This window comes from Pseudorasbora parva, chromosome 12 (assembly GCF_024679245.1).
Source record: "Pseudorasbora parva isolate DD20220531a chromosome 12, ASM2467924v1, whole genome shotgun sequence".
NCBI classification, from domain to species: domain Eukaryota; kingdom Metazoa; phylum Chordata; class Actinopteri; order Cypriniformes; family Gobionidae; genus Pseudorasbora; species Pseudorasbora parva.
In genome coordinates, this window is record NC_090183.1 from 12,988,350 (window position 1) to 13,008,562 (window position 20,213).

Consider the following 20,213-nt stretch of genomic DNA (forward strand, 5'->3'; position numbering starts at 1 on the left):
ACCAAGGCAAACAATTTGTCATTTTGCACGCAAGCTTAGAAAAAAATCAATTTCTTTGTCTAGGAAGACTGATAGCTGATACGAAATGTGTTTTCAATTGCATACATTTTTTTTTTTTTTGATTGAACAGTTAAATTAATTAAACAGCAGGCTTTTGACTTTATTTCTTGAGAATATTAAATTAATTCTTTGTAATTGGGCCATTGATCATGGCTAGAGATAAGTTATTTAATAACTACTTTATTTAATAACTGGTTTACTTTACAGAAGTCTGCTTGAATCAGTTTTTCAAGAGTAGGATGAAAGGAAACATCATTGAAAATAAATGTTATGATAATGCCCTGCATGTGAATATATGGAAGAGCGTTTTATTAGGAGACGGATTTTAACCCTGCCTAGCAGAGGAAGAGCTCTCTTTCACTCTTAATCCTTACATGGTGACAAAGGCCCTATAATGAAGAGGTCACCATCAGAACAAAGACAGAACACAAGCACCACCCCCACCAGTGTTTGCCTTGTCCGTCTGCTGTCATGTTCGGCCTCCCACCAGCGGATGACTGGATTAAGGAAGGGTTCTGAGGTTTATGTTTGCAAAAGAGGAAGGAAGTGCTGAGCATGAGTGCCCAGCACTGAAATCTCATATCTCCATTGTAAGAACAAGGACGCGAGTTTGAGTTTTACGACTTTAAATCAGAGTCTAAAAGTTGACTGATTCAGAGAGCGTAATGCTTCTGTATTAGGAAACAGTCTCAGTCACCAAATAAAAGGTTCACAGCTGAGTTTCTTTTTTTTTTTTACAGATAAGAAAGGGAAAAAAACAGTGCAGGGATAGAGGGTAGAAGTCAGCGGCTTCAGACATTGGTTGAAAGAATGTCTGGCCTCCTTCTCCACAGATGTGTAATCACAAAGGAATGCCTGCAGACCGCTCGGCTTTTCCACCGTCCGCCGTTCGCTCGTTCTCTAGTCGCTTTCCCACGCCTTCCCCTGGTCTCCAGCCTCCTGCTTTTTTTTCCTGGCCGAGGTTCACAGCGCACGAACGCACCTCAGAGGGTCACGCTTTCACAAAGGACACAATGCCACTTCAGTCAGCTAAGCAGCACACAGACCTCGAAATAGAATTGGTGGTGAGAATAAGTTTGTCTGCCCTCCCGTTCATGTGACTGTCGTTACTCAGATCTCACACGCACTTCCCCAACATCTGACAAGAGAGCTGCTCTCTTCTGAGCATCTGTTTGGTGCATTTTCCATCAGAAATGTCAGTCTGTGAAATTAGTGCGAGCTTTCAGCCACTTTTGTTTGCTCTAAGTGATTGCGATCGTGGCAATCAAGGAGTGTTGCAATCCAAAAACGAGCAAAAAACACATGGTGTAGTTTACTTTCGTTTTGAAGATCGTGGACGCTAATCCTGTACAAGAGCATAATGTGGTGTATTCAAACTAATTTTGTCTTGATTAATGTAATATTGCTGTGTAAACACTGCTCCTTTTCTCTCCCTCTCGCTCTCTCAGCGCCTTTGAAAGTATAGAGAGCTGACGGGAAAAACTACCTGTTAGTTGTTTATAATTTTCCGGTCCTCCAGGTGTACAGTGACTGCTGTGATTACCCGAGCTCCACCCAAAACCACCCTGCTGAGTGGAGATGGATGGCTCATGGGGGATAAAAACACACTCGAACACACACTCTCCAATGCTGCTGTGGTGTAGACACTGGCTATTATCACGGTGTTGCTGATGGCCTAGTTTTGATCATTCAAAAAGGAGGTTCCTCCGAATGTCTGACCCCGCTCAGCGCCTAGAGCCCAGGCAGCGCTGAGCCGAAATGACTAATTAAAGCAGACGTTGTTTTTGCATAAATCAAGGTTTGATGCGGACTGACAGTTGGCGTGAAAATTTAAATAGATTTCCTGAGAAGGGAAAGGGAGAACAAATGCGAGCGTTCAGTTGGCATTATGCAATTTAACGTTAGCCAGACAGGAAAGGGGAGGTCCGCAGGAAGGTGTTTTGAAATGAGATCATTAAAAAGAAGTTGAAAGTGAATAAGACTAAGGAATGCTTATAGCTTTGTCTCGTTCTCCTTCGTTTTGGATCTTCAGATGTCTGTCTTTGAGACAAAAAGCCGAGCTATCGTTTTTCAGGTGGAGTTACCTAAAGGCTGGGCTTAACCTGATCTATCGTTGCGCTGCTCTTTTGCACATTTCTGAATTGATTCAATAACATCCCTGTTTTCAATGCCCTTGGCACCGATGCTAGTGGCCATAAATAGCTTCCATATGACATTCGTAACAGCGCATATATATGCGCGATAAAGCGGCACGCTAGCATCGTTCCATTGTTCCAGTTGAGGAGAATGTAATTGAGAACAGCACGTCAAGGCCAGGGAGAATCATTTATGCACACTCCTTTAATTTCAGAATAATTCTTACAACTGTTGTTTAAGGCGTCATTTTTTAAAGGGAATTTATGTTAAATATTTCCATTAGCGCCTTGCACTGTAGGCAGTATGATAATTTAAATAGTCACCCAAAAGGGTTATTAAATAATATTATCTTTACAAATGGAAGCAGCCACAGCCGCTGAAAGCTAATCTCGGGAAATTGATCAGCCGCACAGCCTGGCCTCTGTTTTTCCTTCCTTCCATCCATGAAAATGTACCTCTGTCTTTCTTTCTCTTTTTTTTCCACAGGATGGATGTTGCAGGGTTGCTTGACAGATCCTATTTTACTGATCTTGGTGAACGCTCAATCTATTTTCCTCCCCCCCTTTATTAATCCTCCTAATGTTTTCTCTCCTCCTCCGGCGGCTGATGCACTCTTTGATATATCATTGCTGAAGGGAGCGAGGGAAAATGTCAATTACGACTGTTAAATGTGAACATTTAACTACTGTACGGATGTTAGAACCACTGCTGTAGTTTTATAAGAAGCCTGGTGTGTTGTAGAGAATGAAAAGCGGATCATGTTATCAGTTTATTGGTCAGGTTAAGATGAACTCTGCTACCACTTAAGGGAGCTACTCTCAAATGAAGTCTAAAAATGTCCTCCCCCCACCAAACTATGATGTATTTTGTCTCTTAAATGGAGGAATTAAAAACTTCATTGCGCCGTTCTCTTGTGAGATCTGCAGTCTGACTCAGACCCGTTAGGAATGACTGCATCTCTACGAGAAGATACTCCATTTTAAAGCCATGACTAGATTCATTTTTCCCCCCCTCACATTAATGACCCCTTCCTGGAAACGAGCGTGTGCTAGAGAGAGAGAGATGGAGAGAGTAAGCGAGCGAGCGAGAGAACAAGGGCTGATGTCAGTGGTCTGTCACACCTCATGTGGTTATCCCCCGTGGGTCTGCCACTCCATCACTTCCTATCTGTTTACCTCATCGCCGCCATATTATCAAGTCTTTCCCCGCATAGAGATGATGCACCTACAGTAAACAGAAAGAAAAAATTAGGTAAGCATCTGCTCTCGTGCCTTTGCAGAAACCTTACATACACAGGTCAAAGGTCAGCTTATGTGCAGCCATTATGATAATGATCGCTATGCACACCGAGGCGTCATGAGCAGGGCGCAAAATTAATATATTGCCATATGAGAAAATATTTCTGACCGACCTTGAAACTGTATTTTGCATCATTTCTATGTATTTTTTTTCGTATACAACAGGGGCTATTGTTTTGCAGCTGTCAACTGCACCTGTCACAAAAATGATTTTCTTATATGTATTGTTTTAGAGAATTATTATTCCACGTGTCGCCGCATATAAATGACACATAAATGCTCCAACAAAGTAAAGACACTTCTTTAATAGACAGTTTGTATGTATTTGATTTGAATCACTTGCATCAGCATCAGACTATCATTCAATCAGTCAAACAAACAGAATAAAATAATAAATAAAATGGTGCAGTTTCTGATACATTTACCAGCAAACTGTTGAGTAATTCTGTTTTATTTGGGTTTCATTTTATATTCTGGTAATGAATAATTCGTAACCTGCTGAGCTGTGCTGCAAGATGAATAATGTTAATTTAAAGCCAAAATGATCGCTTTTATATCTTCTAAATATAACTAAACACTTCCCCAGTGTTAAAACGGCTATATATATATGCTTAATCATTGAGTAGGTAGATAAGACAGCCTCTGCCCCAGTCAAATATAAAAATGGTTTTCATTGCTGACTCACATACAGGTGTGTGTGTGTATATCACACCACACAGCCTGTATTTTAACTCGACTATGAACCATAATCAAACGACTCACTCTCTCATTTGCAGTCAGATATATTAAGAATTTATGGCTGTATAAATTATGTAAACATTTAAAGGTCATCTTTTATTTATGGATACAAACAGCAGCACTGACAGAGGAACAAACAGCTTAAATACCTAACAGAAACATTTCTGGTTGTATTGGTGTTCGAATCGGTTTGAATCTAATTGTCAGTTCGGCTCGGTTTCCGACGCGGCATCAGTTGCTCCAAAGTCAGTCAGGAGAAAAACGCTCTTTACTCTTATAAAACAGGCTAATAAGGGAAACCGAGGAAACTATTGTCTCTTTTGCACTGATTAGCTCTTTGCCTAGTGATTTTATGCAAGACTAAGTGAGAGGATCGCAATTCAATTATTCCAGCAAGCAAAACCTTAAGGCCAGCAAATTGCGTAAAGACACTATTTGAGGCTCTTGGAGAGAAATTTGTGTCATTGGAAATTAAACGCTTTTGTGGCGCTAGAAGGTTAGTGTTGTTAATGGTATTAGGGAATGTGGTGTTCTGAGATGATTAAAATCTGTGTTGGAGAGAGAAAGAAAGAGGGGTGAGAAAGAAAAGAGGGAAAAAAAATCAATAGCTGCAAGCACAGCTCCCACTCTAGATGGACATCTCCTCTGTCTTTATGCACCCTAATAGAAAAATAACAATTAAATCCAAATCGCCACATTAATTTGGTTTCCATCAGTCTCGAGGGAGATCATCTTTACCAGTTATTATTCGCTAGGTTATTATATCTTCTAATCAAGCCTCTTAAGAAAAAAAAACAGCCCAATGGAAGAGACAGGCTGTGTTCCCTCCACTTACCCCCTCCCCCAGCAGGCTTGCATTGCACTCATTGTACTTGTGCTTATTATGTTTCAAATGACCGAGGTACGGCTGACATTCTGGCTGCATGCAGAGAGGCCCAGCCTCCGTTAATGACGCAGCTCATAGTCCTAAGAGCCTCAGCTCCTCACCCACCCACCCACGTCCCAACCCCCAACACACACACACACACGCACAGGCTCTAATGAAGAACCACCAACACAATTACAAACCCGGTGTCTCTGCTGGAAGAGGGGAGGAGGTTATACATATAGTCACTCAAGAGGGAGGAATATTGCCATCGTGTGTGCACACACACAGATACACACAATTATGGCTTTCTTATTGTGGTCGGGGTGGTCTGATGATCACAGATAAACACGCCGTACACACATGTTCAGAAGCACACGATCATCTCATCCTGTCCTCCCACTCTCAGGAGCACTGGTCCCCGGAGGTCTGCCTGCCTCTCCGTGTCCCTCCATAAGCATCCCTTTTCACCCAGATTCATCTCTACAGGTGAGGAGGGGGGGTCAGAGAGGATCAATGAACGCATGCATAAATTGGTAAGCAAATGTGTGTCCTCTATACGCTCTGATGCTTCCAAAAAGACCACTGACTGGTTCTCCTTTGAACAATTTCAAACATAGTTTCATTACACGCACATTATCAAGACGGCACTTAGCGATACAGTCGCAAACAGGCTCCTATTGTAATCGGAATTAGCACAGCAGTTGTAGTTACATGATTATAACACTATAGTCATTTCTAACTTCAGCGTAAGCTTAAATTATTCAAATGTGCCTGACTGTTTGCAACACTCACTGGAGTGTGGAGTTGCTATGCGTGTAAACATGTCTGTCAAATACGTTTTTTCTCTATAGCTAAACGTATCTATTTCTCCCCAGTTTTAAAGACAAGGCTTAAACTAATCCCAGACTAAAATGCATGTTTGAGTTGTTTTAACTGAAAGCAGCTTTCACTGATATATCTTTAAAATATATCAGTGCCATTGTTTTGTCTCAAGATGCACACCCGTAATATTTTTTTTGTCTTTTTTTCTAGAGCACTATTATAAAAGCTACTTAAATATCCCAAACTAAGGTCTAATCCTGGCTTAATCTAAACCCTATCTGTGAAACCATGCCTGTGTGTGTGTACTGGAAGCTGCAATACCTAGGTAAATTCATATTCTGATTATCACCTATTATTATTAAGATACCCAAATAAATAAATATATCTTTCTGTAAAGATTTCTGTCTGAGTAAAACCTCAACGGGTGCAAGTCGCGCATAATCTGAAGCGTGAAGCTAAACTCCCGAAGAGTTGGCCCTCTTTTGCTCCTCTCTCCCCTCCTCCTCCTCCTCCTCCTCCACCTCTAAGGAGTGGCAGCCAGTCCCTCCTTGCCCCCCTTGTTGTTGTTTTCTTGCTCAATGAAATAATCTCCCACCCCCTTCATCCCTCACCCCATGCCACCCCCCTGGCCCAGTCTAGGTCAGAGGGCCCCCCTCAGCCTGTTGCTGATTGTGAGTGCAGCGGCAGGGAGAAAAAGCACACAATTAGGCACAGATGGCTGTCTGCCTCGTGGTGCCCATCTCAGCTCCCGCTGCAAAGGGCCATTCCGCCGCCTCTCGCTTTGCCCGCAAGTGTAATTCAAATGAGAGATCAATGAGCGTCATACTAAAAGTAACAGTTCCAATTATTCTGGCTTTTATTTTCTGTTCCTCCTGAGCGGCATGGGGGCAGATCCTCTTTTTTTCCCCCTCTATTCAACACGAGACGACATCAGCTCACACGATGCCACTATCTTTTGGATTACGGAAATTCTGTTGTCAAATCGGAGTGTTATCACCTTGTCTCACTCCCCTGATGATTTGAGGGGAAATAGGGTCAGATTAGCTGGGTTAATCCATAATCCCTGAATTTAGCTATTGAGGTAACTGGAGACAAATGCAATCAAGTCTGATCATGCATCGCTGTCTTGCGGTTTATCTGACAGCTTTTGAATGACAAGTAACCAATCTTAGAATTAAATTTCCATTTCACTGGACACCATATTATCAGATTTCCACTGTTCATTCACGTTCATTTGAAAGCACAACCTCATTAACATGTGGCGTTTTGAACTTTTATACAGTTATACATGCCAATTTTGATAATTGATCATATAACTTGATTAAAAATGATATCCCACCCCCCAGGCAAATTCAAAACAATGCTCAGACATTATGTAAATACAGTCAATGCATAATATCAATAATGGGTAAGAGAACAGATACCACCTCTGAAATAGTCTTGACCAAAAAAAAAAAAAAAAAAAAAAAAAAAAAAAGCCTTACAGCGTTTTCGGATCTATGTCATTGACAGATGTTTTAGGAATAGTGCTTAAAATACAGCGCGCAATGTGGATATCCCGGACTCTTAGCCTACATACTTTTGCCAATTCGCAGCGAATAAAAGTTTTATCGTTTAAGTATAGTCCGCTGACGTCACTTTGATTCCTTGAAGTGAGGCAGAATAAACCTTGAAAGGACTCTCCTTCAATCTGCTGTTCGTAACTAACACACACACACATACACAAACACACTCACACACGCAGTCACTCACTCACTCACACACACCGAGACTCAATTACTGCCCAATTCCCTTCTTCATCATCTCCTGCTACACTGGCCTCTTCCAAAAGCAAATCGAAAAAGGAAAACAAAGAGCAACGTTACCTGAAGTGATACTTCGAACCCGATCGAGACGGAATTACGCGAAGTGTCAAAAGTAAGGGTAAGTTTTGAATTTATTGAGAGCTGGATCAGTTATTTCATTGGAGAATCAATGTTGTGTCGCTGGCTGGCTTGATTTCTTAGCGAGGGTAGCTAACTCGATAGTTTCTTTAGGTTGGCTACGCGCGACCCTCGAGCGTAAAAAGCGTCAAACTTGTCAAAACCATTTCAACGAGGTTGTCGGGAAAAGCCAATCGAGAGAAATATTCCGATGCGACTGCGAATATCGCAAAACTTTACGAGTGGACACAATGTTGCGCGCGGGGGTTGTGACTTCATAATAGGAATCTGCCTTTGTGCCCTCTCGCGTGCGCTTTAACTGCTACGTTTTTAAATGTAAACTGTTTGTAAACTCTCCTGAATGTATCCAAACATGTTTCAAAAGAGCAAGCGCTTCCCCATCGTTCATTTTGGTACGTAAAATTGTAATATTTGAATTTAGAGGGCTTATTTGAAAAGGGCGATGCGGGAGAGTCACTTGGAGGAGCTGTACGCTACCTTTGGTCTGTTTAATGTCCGTCTCTCAGATGATGGCAAAAGCTAACAGCTCTTCATTTAAACAACATGATAAAAGCATTTACTTTACAATTCCTTTTTGATAGATATCGTTAAAAGCATGCCGTTGTGTGTTTTCGACGAGAAAATCGCATGCTTAGTCGGAGTGGGTCGCTGGCGTTGAGTTGGAGCTTCGCGTTGCTCTTATCTTTGTTGCTTCCTTAAAGAGCAGCAGCTGCCGCCTGGCCGAGTTGTTGAAATTTATCCCTTTGTGTATATTACAATATCCTCCATTTTTTCTGCCCTCTAAACAACAAGCCTCACGCCATCTTGGTTAATTTTAACTGGCGGATCCGTGTATTCTTAGGACTCGACCTGCACATGTCGTTACAGGCAGAAAGTTTAGAAATGTCTTATGTGGTAGCGGTGACGTCATGTGAAGTTTAAGTAAAATGTGATGTTTTGCCAAGAAGGCGTCGAATTTGTTATCTCGCTTGACATTGCTGTAAAACTCTGTTTTTAGGTTAGTTTTATTGTTGGAACGACCCCGGGTAAATAAAAACAAACATTTGATGTGGTCTTGAGAATTATGCGCGATGTTTAACGATTCGGTGTTTACAGGTGGAATGAATGACATCAGCATGTAATGATGTCATTTAGTGAGGTGAACCGTTTATTGTCTTTTCTTTGTTTCAAATTGAGATATTTTACAATTAAACTCACAGTTTAGAAATGTCACAATTTCCATCAGGGATTACCTAAGAATATGTTGTAAGGAGGATGAACCAGTAAACTGAAGTTTCACATCCATTTCAGAGATTGTTTTTTCTCCCCTCGAATGTCTAGAATTGTTTTTTGATCCTTTCTGAATTAGGAAATCAGACATATTTGAGTTCGTCACTGCTCACGAGGTTAATAATTGTGCTCTCTCTGTACAATCATTTCCTCATTTAGAAGACTTCAGATGTTCTAGTGACTGACTATCTTGTGTTTATGTACTTTTTGTATAGCTATAGCCTACACACATGTGGAGTTTTACTTTACAGTTGACCTCCTAATGTGTAGGCTAAGTAGCCTAATGATTTTACCTTAATAAATAGGGGTTTGTGTATGAATGGTCCTCTTCACCTCTTCTATATTGCATATTTAAAAGTTTCTGTTATGAAAGTCATGGACTTTTTACAATTAGCGGTCAGCGATGCAAAACCCTCAGGCTCGCCATTGGCTGGTTAAATGACTGGACTGTGTCTGTTTTGTATCACTAGGGCTCTGTCTCATCTAGCCCAATGCCCTAGTCATTATGCATGGAGCAGGCTGTTGTTTTTACAGAATGCCTCAGATGGAGAAGTCAGTGTTTCCACCTCCCATCTCTTTGTCTGAGTATGTGCTGCTGCTAAAGCCATGAGAGCAGGGGAGCAGATGTTTAGCCAAACATCCTGACGTGATGCTTTTCTCTTGTGGGAATGCCGCCTCTTCCTCCCTGTTCCCGATGCATCGCCTTGACAGCTGCTTGATTTCATGGAACCACTAAGAAGCCATTAGCGGTATCAGTGAATTGAAACGGAACGGTCTCACCCACTCTCTTCTTCCATTAGAAATGACTATTGTTGGATGCTTTTTTTTCCCCCTCATTGCGAGTGCATGTGTGTTTGTGCCTATTCAGAGCACATAGAAGATCTCTTATACTTGTGCTGTTTTTCTTACAATGAATTAGTGAGAGCAAATCTGTCAGGGCCTGTTTGTGCTGTTGGGGTTTGAAGGGATCTCACACTGTGCTCTCTCAAGCACACCCAGACCCCTAGATTTCTGTGGCTGCGAAGAGGGAAAAAAATGAACTTTGCTCAGGGTTAGAGTGTCAGCCACACGTTTCTGTCCAGGATGTTTGTTGCTTTTCCGACAGGATGTGGGCTAGGCCTGTGAGAAGATGTTCGTATCTAGGAATTAGTTTAATTTGGGATCTTTAGACGGATCTTGTTTAAGCTCTGTTTGCATGTCTTTGCTGTTTGCACAACAACAAATGATTGTAGTGTAATGAGCTGATTATGAGAAATGTGGGCTGTAGGAAATGAGTCTCGGTGCAGAATCTGCCGAATTCAGTACAAGTTTTGCGCTGACAATCCCAAATGCACATGGGTTTGAGATTATAATCGCACTTCCTCCGAAACTAGGCACTTCTCAGTGTGGTTCATTTAAAGATGATTTGAATTTATTGGATATTCCACTCATGCTGATACATATGAATGACTGGAGAGCAGTTAACGCACGCAGCCCCGGCACATCTCATAGTCTAAATGGCTCTATGGGGTTTCATTCTACATCTTATTGGATTAGATGATACTATAGTCAACTGCAGTGTATAACATTGTGCCTTTAACAATTTACTTGACACCCTTTCAGGTAACCTTGGTTCTGTTTTCTTTTCCTTTTTTTTGCGGTTTTACTTTTTCTTTCTATATTTAGACCATTGTTGAACAGATTCATTAATTTAAGATTAATTATGTAAAACCTTTGATATAATATATCTGTTATATTTATATATTAAATATCATATTAAATAAAGTTTAGTCTGGGGCAGGTTTTCCCATTTGCACAGAAATCAGGGCAAGGTGGACCAGTGTTCAATCAAAATGAGAAGAAGGATGAACAAAAGAAGTAAAAACAGTTGTTCCCCCAGCATCAATCTGGATACAGACAAATTATTCGCAGCATCGTCAGTGGAACCCATTGATTTACTTTTTTTAAACACGCATCAATCATGGCAGTGTTAATGGTGAAATTGATTCGAATGAACTTTGGAAAGCTCAGTCTCGATTGTCAGTTGATTTAACCGTCCCATAAAAGTCCAAGGCAGCGAGAAGTCCTCACCTGATCATAACACCTGTTATTTAAAGAGCTCAAACTCAAGCACGGGCTTGATTATACAAGCTGTGGTGTGCCCATGTGTGTGGCCAGTAACTGCCAAATGAATCAGCCCCGAATACACTCGATGCTGGAAGGTCAGCAGTGAATTTGTTTTCAGAGCAGGTTGCGTCCTTGCACTCATAACGACTTGGCAAATCACCTTGTAAATACTGACAGATACTCTTCCCCGTGCTGCTTTGTGAGACAACAGTTGGCATGACGCTAAACAGTATCATGGATAAGTGCATCTCTATCTTGCCTTACTTGGCTAATGATTTATTTTGTCGTTAGCTAACAGCTTTGATTGTAGAATTTCCTCTCAACAGTTGGCTCTTACATAATAGCGGGTTATGTGGGTTGCAGTTTAGCGTGAACATTAGCGCTCGGGAGACAACTGTTTGTGTCAGCAGAAGCGCAAGTCGGTCGCAGCAGACTCGATAATTGTGTCGCAAACATGATCTTCTTTACCTTTAGCCCGCCGGTCCGTGGTAACGAGGCAGAGGAGTCGAAGATTCGCATTTCTGCGGACAGTTAAATGAATGGGCTTTTCTACCAGCAGCTGAAGCGGGTCACACCAAACTGACTCTGTTTTCAGATAAACACAGAGAGGACACAGGGGCCGAATTTCAGAGGCAGGCAATTAGCTGCTTTTTGGTTCAGCGTCCCTCGGGCCTCTGTTTATCATTCAATGTGAGAATATCCCTGATGAAACTCAAGGTTATTTTTGTTGGGCTGTCTGAGCGCTTGTTTTTCACAGACAAGGTGAAAGGGTTGATTTTTCCCTCAAGAAAGGCTTCATATTGAGACTTGAGAAAGAGAAATCTCCTTTGCTGTAACTTCACAGTAAAGAATTAAGCTTCGGGAAGTGTACGTTCAGAATACGTGTGCGCCTTTCCGCCAGCGTCTCCATGTTCTGTTGTTAATCAACGGGGCCGATCTCGGGCTCGACACCTGAAGGTCGTCATTCTGAAACCTTTCTGTGTGCCTGTTCTTCTGCTTTCCATCTACCTCCCCCCTCTTTTTCTTTCTATCTATCTCTCTCAGCTCCTCAATGAGGGTTTGAGTGCATTAGTGATTCCGGGCAGAGGAGTATTCTGCAGAGATGAGGGCTGTTTTTTCCACCCCGTGCTGCTTGTGTCTCCGGTGTTGTTTGCCCTCCAGGAGACTGTCATGTTGCCTGTGCCTTGGGTTGCCACTGCGGCGCTCCAGTCCCCCTGCTGAGATAATGGAGCCCGTGTTTGAAATGCCAGTAGTTTGGCCTATTTGTTCTAGTGCTTATCGCTATATTTGCATCCTGAGTAGAAATAGCCAAGATTTCAGGAATGGCAGGAATGATGCTCCTCTTGTGGGAGAGGGCAAAAGGGAGGCTGGGTGGGATTTGGCGAGAGCTGTGGGATGGGAGAGAATCTACTGCACTGTGACAGCTGACTGCAGGACATGCAGTATTTGACCCTCACACACATACACACTCGAAGACATTCAGAGATTGTGCTCAAGCAGCCCCCTCTTATTTATTGATCTCACTGCATTTAAAATCTGGTCACTGCCACCACAAAGCCTTTTCATTTTAGCTGCGCTGGCAAAGAGCACCTCGGCACAGCAAGAATTTCTAAATTTTTAATTTGCGCAGAAAGGGCCACGAAATGACAGGGATGAGATGGAGACAGAGAGACAGAAAAGGGATTGAAAATAGAATCGTTTCAGCTGACAGCGTAATGTACTTTGGAAACCGAAGCCCTTTTTTGTTTTGCGTAAAGTTGCTTGCTCTCACATTTTATGTAAGCTTTTTTTCTTACGACATGAATGGAGAATATGAAATTTATTTTCAGAATTATGGTTGATTGAGCAGTTTAGTGGGTGATGCCAGCTATTTAACCATGACATGGCACGCCAAGTAGCTCTGTGTTTTTTTTAGTAAAGTAATATAGCCTGGGTTAAACTAGGTCTTGAACAGTAAACAAACCTCTGTTGGATTAGCTGCGAGGTTTTATAAAAAGATCTCCAGATTGAGAGAGCTGGATTAAGGGTTCTAATCTGCGTTCGCGTGAAGGTGCATCATGGTGTGTTCCTGGAGTCTACAGACGTGGGATTAGGCGCTTCGGCAGGCCTCATGCTCACCGACCCGCAACAAATGTGTGTGCGTGTGTGTTTTGAGGGGGGGTGTCTGTCTCAGTCATTAGAAATTAGGCTGAGGCTGCTTTGTTTAAGGTTGGAACGGACGAGCGACTCTTTGTTTAAATAATGTAATCATGTAAAGAGATAAGGTTAAGGACTGCAGGTTGTTTAGGTAGCGAGGGAGTGTTTGTGTCATCAGATTGTTCAGGCTGCGGTGTGGTTATTTCACATGACACGCACTCAAAATGAGAGGAAAAACACTGCATTGGCTCTCTCTTTCTCTCAGTTTCTATCTCTCTGTATTATCTCTGTTAGATGGGTAGAAAGCTGCGAAACCCGTCTGTAATATGAGCAGTCTGTAAACTTGGCAATAGCTCTAGAAGAAGCCTGATCCGGAGGCCATGAAGCGCCTCTTGTTGAGTCCTTCGAGTGTTAGTGTGTGTATGATTGCGTGGAAGTGCATCTGTATGTTTGTTCTGATGGCAGAGGATCATATGGACACATTCTAGGGCGAGGGATGAAATGAATGGTAGAGTTGAGCGGTGCATCCTTATTTGACCACGCTCTGAGTGTGTGAGCACCTTCGTAACCAAAAGCCTTGTTTTGCGCTCTTAGGGTTTTATCTGAGTGTGTCTTAGTGTGTGTGTACACGCATACGGGTGACTGTGCATGTATGTGTGTTTGTGTGTGTGTAGAGAGATGGAAATATCCTTTGCTCCTGCAGGCTAGAATAAATCCTGTGTGAGAGCTCCCTGGTGTAATCCAAACACTGCCAGCTAATTTAAGCGTGCAGCAGGAGCAACAGCATCTTTCATGAAAACAATGTATTCAGTCTAGAGCTCCTCTTCACTTCCTTCAGTCATCTATTCAGTCATCACCTTGACATCAACGTTAAAGCTCAACACACAACCCAACTGTTCAAAACACCACCAAACCCCAGCAGACCAGCTCAAAACGCCTCTGAACATCTCAATAACATATCTCAACAAACCACCACACAACTTAATATTACAGCCCAACATTACAGCCACACTACCACCACATGATTCAACACAACACCTCAACATGGCCCTTGACTGAACATGGCAACAGAAAGTTTAAAACACCACCATAACCAAACACACAACCAGGTCACAATAGATCTACATGACACTTGACTGAACATTCAAACACTTAAAAAATACAGCTCAAAACCCCACCAACACCATACCCAATGACTCACTGCAACAGGTCAACACTGCTCAAAAAAACACCAAAAGCCAACACTAAACACTTTGCGAAGCATAAAAACTTAAGCCAGTACAACAACCCTGTAGTGTTGGGGTCAACATGGCGCCACTTGACTGAACATCCAGAACAACACTACACTACACGCCCAACAGACCACCGCATGACCCAACACAACAGCTCAACACACCAACACAGCCCACCACAAGAGCTCAACTTACCATTTGTCTAAACACCATACCTCAATACTATGGCTACACAATATATTGTTTTGTTACCGCAGTTGTAATGCGCAATACCGGTTACATATCTTTCCCACTAGGGTGCAGCACCCCAACATCATTTACATTTTTTAATAATAAAACTTATTTAGTTCAGTTAGGCCGGATGTCCACCAATCAGGAGCCGCTCTGCTGAAAAAGTCTAGCTGTGAGTGCTTGAGAGCGTTTTTTTAGGGCTTTTTTTTAAGCTGTGATGCTTTGCTTGCTATGATATGGAATATCTGCGGATGGGTTGCTAGTCTCTCATTTCACAGATTGTTTGTTTCTGTATTGTTCCTATATATTTAAAAATTTTAATAAAATGTAAAGTATTTCCTCTGGCTCGTTTTTAAAAGTTTTGTTCTGTTATTATGCTTGTTGTTGTCATCTGTTGATATTATACAAGGAGAATGTGTAGTTGGTCTGTGTGTGATGGCTGGGTAAAAACTGATTGTCCCTGCGTCCCAATTCGCATACTATCCATACTAAATAGTATGCGAAAATAGAATTAGTATGGCTCAAATCGTAGTATGTTGAAAAGATTATTCCAAAGATACCCAGATGGTCTGCGAATTCGAAGTACTGATCGACGCACACTCTTAACTGCTGATATTGCCCACAAACCATTGCAAGTTGGACGAGGATTCGATTAGAACTACAAATGCAGATAAAAAGTGTTAAAAACTACAAACATGACGGATGTGCGAGTCAGACGGTTAAGGAGGTTTAGATAAACGTTAATCAATGTGAATTGATGAGTGATCAATTATCAGTATTTAACCTGACGAAAATATAATTATTCTGAGCTTTCCACATTATATTTCACCTGCAGCAGCATTGTGAACTTTTGTAATGATATGTTTGGCTGTTAACTTTTAAATGCATCATTATATTAAAACTGCAAACACATGAGGGGAGTCTCTGCATTATAAAAACCCACACATGACAAATCAAGGTGCGACTACATCTCTCTCTGATATGTTAGGAAATTAAACTGAATGTGGATGATTTGAACTGTAAGGATGATAAACAGGGCAGTTTAAACGCTGACGGGATGCACGTAACTAAGTGACAGAGTTTGTTAAAGATGACGAAGTAGTATGTCCCAAAGTTTGCATACTTTTCTGCTACACACTCAAAAGTTTTCTTCACAAAAAGAGTACATACTTTTAGGTCGTAGTATAAAGGCGAATCAGCTGGAGCCGAACGAGAGTTGCAGGACAGATCAGCAGGACAGATCATCTGATTTCATTTATCATGTTGGATGAGTCACTAGCTGACTGACGAGACGATGGTGGAAGATTTGACTTCAAAGCGAAATGTAAAAGCCGCTATTTTGCAATATTTTGGCTTTAAAACCATTGCTATAGGTAACCTGCAAAGGGTTTGACGTGTTTTTCTGGATGTTCTGTTGTTCATAGAATCTGGATTGAATCTGAATCTGGACTGAATATTCTTGAATCTGTTGTTCAAGAATAATAATGAACACACTATTCAAGTAATTGAATTTCTGCTAATTCGGGGCAGAGTGAGCATTTTTGACTATGGAAACTTCCATAGGAATTAATTTAAATTAAATAGCAACAGTGGACACACACCGTTATGAATGTCTGTGTAGCCATCTGCATTTATTTTGAATTGGCCATAATAAAAGTGATGCGCAAAAGCATGATGATACCGGTATAACCAGTGTTGTCACACGTTGTTGGGAAATGCTGACACGCATGCATGTGGCCAGGTGCTGTCCTTGTAGCCTATTTCTCAGGTCTGTCCTCAACTAGAAATAAAGCAAATACAAACACTGCATGAGGAGATTTTAATGTGACGGGAGCTGTAGGTATACAGATATCACGTCAATATGTCTTATAAAATGAATAATGGATCTAATTAAAATCACCCTATTCAGTGTGGGAAAGTCACGCTCACAAACTTTATTTGCTTCTACTGTAGAACACTTGATAGCTAATCAAAATATGCTACAGTGATGTTAAAAAAACCTAAATGAGATTCTGATTTGTTTAAGTTATGTTTCTGTCAGCTGCGTGAGGATACATTTTAATTCTTCATGTCACTAGCTTCAAATATGCCACTTCGCTGGATAAAAGCATTCAGATGGATATAAAAGAATGCAAATAAAGTTAGATGGTAACAAACATGACATAAAACGTTTGGGTCAGACTTGCGTGTGTTTTTGTCACATTGTTTTAACTGTTCGAGGTAACAGTTAACGTTACTAATGATGGCATCAGCCTCGATTGCATCAATACAGCATCTAGTTAACAAATTAATTTCTTTATAGTGATAGTAAAGCATGTACTGTAGTGTATAACACCGTTTTGTTGTCTGTTTTAAATCCGTTTTTGAAGTGTTCCGATAAATTTTCTCAAAGCATTTTTGTTACTTACTACAAAATAAATTCGAAATTCTGCTACGCGCAGCTTCATGTCAGTCGCTATAGCAACGGATGCAAGCTCACCGCGGTTGCGCGAGCAATTGTTTGCACACGTTTGCTTGCAGTCTTCCGAATTTATTTTGTAGTAAGTAACAAAAATGCTTTGAGAAAATTTATCGGAGTAAAAGTATACATTTTGTGTGGGAAATGTAGTGGAGTAAAAGTTGACAGGAAAAAGTACAGATTTCCCCCCCAAATATTACGGATTATGTGAAGAACTTGCTGAAAATCCAGAGGTGGCGCTGTGCAGCTGTGAATTTTACACTGTATTATAGTACACAGTCGCCGGCGCCATTTCCGCTCTTCCGGTCATGAGTATGAGGTAACGCAGCTCTGTTTATCATATTAGATACATTTAAGTGTGTTTAAAATGATGTTATGATGTTACTCAGTGCGGTCTATGGCAGCTGCTGTGACATGTTCACACTGCTAAGAGAAAAGCGTTTCTGCAGAATAAAACCGGAACACGAGGGTAACGCAAATATGACGCAATTGACAGGCGACTCCCTCAGACGTCCCGGTTCCTTCTTCCTTGGTTAATACAGCAATTTTTTCACAATTTACAAATAGCTGGAAACATTTGGGAAACTGTAATAACTCAACTGAACAAAACATATAACACTGGCCTGGTGGTTTTTGGATATTTTCTTTTTGGGTAAAAATCTTACATAGTGCACATTTAAAACATAAGCGATAATCACAGAGACAGGCATATAATTTGATATAATTTTGCATGTATTTGTCTGTTCAAGCACAAAAAGACTAGAAAGACTTCTGAATTCGGTGTCTCTGTGTGCTGTCTGTTCAGCTCTGTGTTCGCGCACAGTTCCAAATGTAGTTATTTTAGTTTCTTTTCGCTTGAATGATTAAACTGACAGGACTTAAAAACATGCACAAAATGATAACCTTCACTCAATGATGGTTTAAACTTTGCAACTAATCAGCGACAAATAACATAAGAATATATTTTATGTTCCACAAAAAACAAAACACAAAAGTCCCTGAGCTTTGAATTAACAGGGTGACAGAAGAAGATATGTATATATATATTGTAATATTTGTTGGAAACATATTTTATATTTGTTAAAAAAGGCATTGCTACTTCTCCACTGGATTGATATCAGGTTGACGGCGAGAGCTTTTATGTTGGGTGTGTTGAGCTTGGAGATGATAGATGACTATCTGGTTGGTTTGTGTGTGTGTCAGTGTGTTTGTTCGTATGTGTGCATGTGTTTGAGAGGAAGGCGTGACAGCTGCATAGGCAGCGGGATTGACCTTCACGCAGAGAAATCTCAAGGCCTGTTTGATTACACGGTATTCTGCTGCTTTGCGTTCTTAGTCGCTTAACTTAATTCTCGGACAGCATTTAATCTGCAATCGGCTACTTTTGACTGCCAGTGTTATTGTTCAGGACCCTCAATTAGGGTACATGTTGTTCAAATAATGTGGTCACATGTAAGCCTGTTATCTTTGTTTGTTGAATGTATTTGTGTGGTATTATGCCAGTATTAGGATATATGCTTGATACAAAGTGGCCTTAAAGAGTTTATAACACTGATATTTAGACACTTAAGATTACAGGGTCTCACTGTCTCTGTGGTTTATCAAAATATAAAATGTTAGATTTAGTATTATACGTTTAGTATTCGATAGTCAAACCAAAATGTAGTCAGGCACCTTCAACATTTTCTCACACAGTTTATTCGCTATAGTTTAGAAAATGGTAATAAAATATGACAAGAACTCAAGAGTTAAACTGTGTCAGAACAAATTCATCTTGATAATGTTAGATAACTTTGATAAAAAGATATGTAATGTATTACAATCAACCTGTCAGCTGTCAAATTTAAATGCACAATTATACAATGCCAATTCAGGTCAACCAATGACCAAGCAATGCTTAATTTCGTTCAGTCTGTGGCGTAAAAGGTCACATTAGCAATTAAAGAAAAAACACTTACGCAAAACAAGGTCAGATCAAAGTGTCTGAATAATTTTGGTCCTAATTTGTTCTTAAATCAATTTTACTGGTAGTCCACTGTATGAATAATTATTGGGTATAATATGTCACAGTTTACTTTATTTTGCTATCCTTTGCTTACAATAAATAAAATAGTGTCCTGCACTCACTTGTAAAAATTATATCTGGTGTCTGAATAATGTTTGATTTGACTGTATTTTCAAGAGACTCATCTTTGACAATAATAAGAGATAATAAAAATGCATTTTCCAGATAGATTCCACTAGATAATAATAAATGATTTCACTCTACTGTTTGACTTAGTTCATAATGCCATATGTTGCCTCTACAAGCATCAATGACTAATGGGGGTATAACTGTTCAAATTACTCCGTTCGGTTTTTATCATGGTTTTAGGGTCACAGTTTGGGTATGGATCAGTATGTGCTATGTTCAGGGGGAAAAAGGACTACTGTTAAATAAAAATAAAGAATATAAAATAAGAACAAATAATCAAACTACAAGCAACGGCACAAATGAATACACTACATTAACGATACAAAATATTATTATTTTTTTAATTACACTATTGATTTGCGCAGTAATCCCTGGTAGGACAGTCTGATGGGTAGGATGAAATGTCAGGACACTGAGCTCAGACTACAGGAGTTTCAGGCCGATTTATACCCGTTTACCCCTCCCATTGTGAGAAAAAATTGTGTCCAGGGCATTGGTCAGTTCTGATGTTCGGCCCAGATTATCTGGTAATGTGAGGCATTTACAGATCAAATCTTAAACCTCTGAATCTGCTCGCAGACAGGCAATATCAAATATGTTTATTTAGGATTTTGTATCGGGATGATTACGACTATGATCATGTCAGCACTTCCACAATAGTCAGTTAGAGAGCGTACAAGGAGACTGAAGTGATGGAGTTTTTGAAATGGCGATCGCGAAAC

At 40.7% G+C, this 20,213-nt stretch overlaps 2 protein-coding genes across 18 annotated transcripts in view; one reads left to right on the forward strand and one right to left on the reverse strand.

Annotated features, from left to right (window-relative positions):
* Positions 1-8,545, reverse strand: part of marchf7 (membrane-associated ring finger (C3HC4) 7) — a 32,774-nt gene extending 24,229 nt beyond the window's left edge. Inside the window, exons 1-2 of one of the 2 annotated variants that reach the window (XM_067459204.1) lie at positions 8,343-8,545; positions 3,318-3,420 (exon numbers count right to left, since the gene is read on the reverse strand). The gene's annotated coding sequence lies outside the window, so the exon portion shown is untranslated. Of the gene's footprint in view, positions 1-3,317; positions 3,421-7,787; positions 8,061-8,342 lie in introns of those variants that run through there. The other variant, XM_067459206.1, reaches the window with a different exon arrangement.
* Positions 7,556-20,213, forward strand: part of baz2ba (bromodomain adjacent to zinc finger domain, 2Ba) — a 111,144-nt gene continuing 98,486 nt past the window's right edge. For 5 of the 16 annotated variants that reach the window (XM_067459190.1, XM_067459188.1, XM_067459191.1 and 2 more), the window contains exon 1: positions 7,557-7,845. The gene's annotated coding sequence lies outside the window, so the exon portion shown is untranslated. Of the gene's footprint in view, positions 7,846-20,213 lie in introns of all 16 variants that reach the window. The other 11 variants (XM_067459185.1, XM_067459194.1, XM_067459201.1 and 8 more) reach the window with 4 other exon arrangements.